Source organism: Aotus nancymaae, unplaced genomic scaffold (assembly GCF_030222135.1).
Source record: "Aotus nancymaae isolate 86718 unplaced genomic scaffold, 86718_ANA_hifiasm-v0.15.2.pri h1tg000012l, whole genome shotgun sequence".
NCBI lineage: Eukaryota > Metazoa > Chordata > Mammalia > Primates > Aotidae > Aotus > Aotus nancymaae.
The window spans coordinates 22588068-22592371 of NW_026988423.1; the positions used below are offsets into that span (position 1 = coordinate 22588068).

The 4304-nt window shown below is 45.6% G+C and overlaps 1 pseudogene; it reads left to right on the forward strand.

The window, feature by feature from the left end:
- Positions 1 to 406: 406 nt before the first annotated feature.
- LOC135274709 (U1 spliceosomal RNA) lies at positions 407 to 551 on the forward strand (annotated as a pseudogene).
- The last annotated feature ends 3753 nt before the right edge of the window (positions 552 to 4304 follow it).

The following is a 4304-nucleotide window of genomic DNA, read 5'->3' on the forward strand; positions in this document are numbered from 1 at the left end:
ACTGGCAGAATAGCAAAGACAGAGTTAGCACCCAGGCCTGGAAGTGGCACCCATCAACTCAACTTTACATTCGTTAAAAACCAGTCACATATTCTACTTAACTGCAAGGGGGACCGGGAAATATAGTTAGTTGCCCTATGTGCCCAGGAAGAGGAACTGAGATTGCTAAGCATCTGGCCATTCTCTGCCACAACATGTAAAGTACTTCACACAGTGCCTGATAGGTCATAAAAACTCAGTAAATATTAATAGAAGATATGGCCAGGTGTGGTGGCTTACACCTGCAATCCTAGCACTTTGGGAGGCTGAGGCAGGAGGATCATTTGAACCTAGGAGTTCCAGACCAGCCTGGGCAACATGGGGAAACCTCATCTCTACCAAAAAAAAATTTAAAAATTAGCCAGGCATACTCACCTGGCAGGGGAGATACCATAATCACGAAGGTGGTTTTTCCAGGGCGAGGCTTATCCCTTGCACTCCGGATGTGCTGACCCCTGCGATTCCCCAAACGTGGGAAACTCAACTGCATAATTTGTGGTAGTGGGCGACTGCAAAAAAGAAAAAAATAATAAAAATAAAATAAAATAATTTAAAAAATTAGCCAGGCATGGTGGCCTGCAGCTGTAGTCCCAGCTACTCAAGAGGCTGAGGTGGGAGGATCGCTTGAGCCTAAGAGGTGGAGGCTGCAGTAAGCCAAGATCATGCCACTGCACTCCAGTCTGGGTGATAAGTAAAACCTTGTCTCAATCAATCAATCAATAAAAATGAAAAAAAAATTTAAAAAGAGCAGATGCTATAAAAATTGCTTCCTAAGTCTCTACTGGCGTGAATACTAGAATTCACAGAACCTTAGTGTGGACTTTTCAAAATACTGAATACACAACAAAATAAACGTGAATTTCGTGTTTATTTTTCTTCCTTTTAAAGTATAGTAATCACATACCTAACATTACTCCTTTTCTGGGTGCTCTCCACGAGGCAGCAGGATACACTGGAATAGCCTGCATTCAAATGCTGGCTCTGCCCTGAGCAAGGTATTAACCTATGTTAGTCATTGTGGTTTTCTCATCTTAAAACAAGAATTCCAGTTTACCCACATTCCAGGGTTCTTAAAAAATGCCATATTCCCTCATTTCCAAGTATCCATTTCCTTCTGTCTGGAAAACCCTCCCTATCCACTCTTCATTAGCTACCTCCTATTGCTCCCTCAAGTCTTGACTTAGCTGTCACCTCCTTCAGGAAGCTTTCCTTCTCTTCTACCCCAAGTGTGGTTGAATGCCCGTGTCTTTTGTCCCCACATCAGCCTGTACTTGCCTTCCCAGAGCACATACCATGTGCTCTGGGAATTAAAATCTCTGTATTAAAATCTCTGTTCACTTTCTGTCTCTGGTTAGATTGCTTCTTGGGGGAAGGGACATGGTTTTGATCACCATTTTGTTCCTAGCATCAGCAAAGCATCTGGCCCACAATGAGTGTGCAGTAAATATTGTCATATGAACGAATTAAAATTTTGATCCTCCTTCAAAATGGTAACATGTAAGACTTTAAAACTCTTTTACATCAACAAAAAATAAAAAAGACAAGTTCAGGAACTGACAGTGCACAGTGGCTCATGCCTGTAATTCCAACACTTTGGGAGGCCGAGGCAGGCAGATCACTTGAAGTCAGGAGTTCAAGACCAGCCTGGCCAACCTGGCAAAACCCTGTATCTACTAAAAATACAAATATTTCACCATGTGTGTTGGTGGGCACTTATTATCCTAGCTACTTGGAAGGTTGAGGCAGAAAATCACTTGAATCTGAGAGGTGGAGGTTTCAGTGAGCCGAGATCGTGCCACTGCACTCCAGCCTGGGCAATAGAGCAAGACTCCATTTCAAAAAAAAAAAAAAGGGACAAGTTCAAGAAGAAACGTCACACTGTCTTTCTCTTTTAAAAGGTCAGGGGGACCTAAGCAGTTGTTTCGGAAGGCAGCCATACCCCTTGGGTCATCACAGCAATTTACCATCTTAATTTCTCACTTGAGCAACACAGAGAGTATAAGAAACATCTTCACATACTAAAAAAGCCTGGGGCTTGCCCTCCCCATTCGTCTAGGGGTGTGGCAACAGGAGCTGTCCCCTGAGGGTAGCTCTGGCTGATCAGGTGTCCTGGCAGGCCTGCAGATACCACTCTCCCCTACCCATGTAGCTGGGGCACCCCTGCCTTCACTGACTATCATCAAGAGTGAGGTCTTTCTAGTCCCAATGAGGAATCTTAGATATAGGATGGGATCTCCCAACTCCCACTCCCAGACAACCTGGCACACTCTCAGGCCAGGCCACTGGGCAGAGAGATTTCTACTCTGAAAATATTGAAATAGGGCTTATATCTCCACAAACCATGGAGATAATGCCTCACTAACTCGTAGACTACACACAGTTCTGATGTCACACACAAGTTAGGAGCCCTTTCTCAAAAGCTGCAGTGAATAAGGCCCTCCATGTGGACATTGGGCACTGCCAGAGAAATCTTCCAGGAGCAGGTGACAGTTATAGGAGGCAGTCAAATGCCTAGGCAGATAGGGCAGGTCCCTGGTGAAAGCCCATCTCCAAGGTGAAGACAACTTAAAACCTAAAAACTGAGCTACAAGTTAAATCCTCCGACTGGCTTGAGAAACTGTCTTCCTATTTGGCATGCTTTCCTCTGATTGATCCCTACTCTTCACCTATGTTACATACACCTACCCTTTCCTAATAGGTTTTCTACACTGTCATGCCTACCTTTGACTGGTGTCTTTGCTTTAACCTTTTTTGCATACTCACAAACCAATCAGCATGCACTCCCCATACTGAGTCCATAAAAAGCCCTGGACCCAGCCACACTGAGAAAAAAGACCAACCAACTGCGGGGGTGGGGGACCAACCCCCTCCCCATCCCCTCTCTGCTTAGAGCTGTTCCGTTGTTCAATAAAAGTATTCTCTGCCCATCCTCACCCTTCAACTCTCAGCGAATCCTCATTCTTCTTGAACACTGGACAAGAGCACAGGAACAGGAACCACCAAATGAAAGTACAAACTACAATATAGGCAGGTTGGGGTGTGGCTGGGTGGGTGGTGTTGCCGGCCAGAAATGTCCTAAGCCCCTCTTCTTCGGTTTCCCCAAGAACAAGGACAGGGCTCCAGGGATGCCCACACAGTCCCAAGCACACATATGCACCTGGCAAACAGACTCACAGACACATGCTCAACAGCACAATGAAATCCAAATCCACAGACTGGCCACTGTAAATCATATATGACTGCAAGTGCATGCACACACACACACACACACACACACACACACACACTTTGAAGCAGGTGTCAGTCTCCAAGAAAAAGTGATGGACAGTCTGTCTCCTATATCCTCTCATCTTTGGTCCACCTGGAGATGGCCTCAGATGAACCAAGTGACACAGAGGTGTGAGAGACTGAGGATGTGCTGAGGTGTTACCCAGTAATCCAGTAGTGCTATTACCCAATACAAAAATTGGTCTGAACATCAGATTTCAAGCAAGCGAGGGGCCCCAAAAGAGGCTGGGAGAAGTCCTTGTGGAGGCTAAAGCAACTCCATGTTGGATGCGAATCCACCGTTTCAGCTATGTTGGCTTCTGAGCCTCCCGGAAGGCCCCTGAGATTCCCAGGTTATCTATTGCTCCTTGAGTGAGAGCAAGCACTTAACGTAAATCCGGCCCTTAGGTCAAACAACCTTGATGTTATCATACTTCAACTGTCCTGCACATCCCTTCTGAACGACCCTTCCCCTATGGTCTGTAAGCTCTGGGCCTGAGGGAGAAGCATGGGAAACCACAGGGAGACACAGATGTGTTTCTGTTTATAAGCCCTTATTAAATGTTTTTTTCTAAGGAACTGGATGTGTCAGCCTGTAACCTGCAAAAGCGTCTGGCTGCTTGTGGCTTGTAGAAAGAACTGATAATAAAGGAAAATCTGCTAGCTCCCATGCTAGCAGGGGAAGGACAGCAAACAATTCCACTCTTCAATTCGTAGGGGGAACCCAGGGGTTTTTAAAGAAAGAATCTGAAATGCAGAAAAGGCAAGGGGGAGGTTAGGAGGTGCCAGGTGGAGTGACTTGCTCTGGTGGTCCTCTTGAATTATTGTCTTATTTGGTGGAGGGGCTGGTGCAATCGCGGATCCTGCCAGGTTATAAATTAGTTACTCTTCAGCTTGGTATAGGTTCAATTCCTGAAGTAAGCTTTTATTGGAGAGAGAATTCCAGTGGTGTCTGGTCCCTATCAGGATGCAGCTCCTGAGGCATCTAAGGAAATATA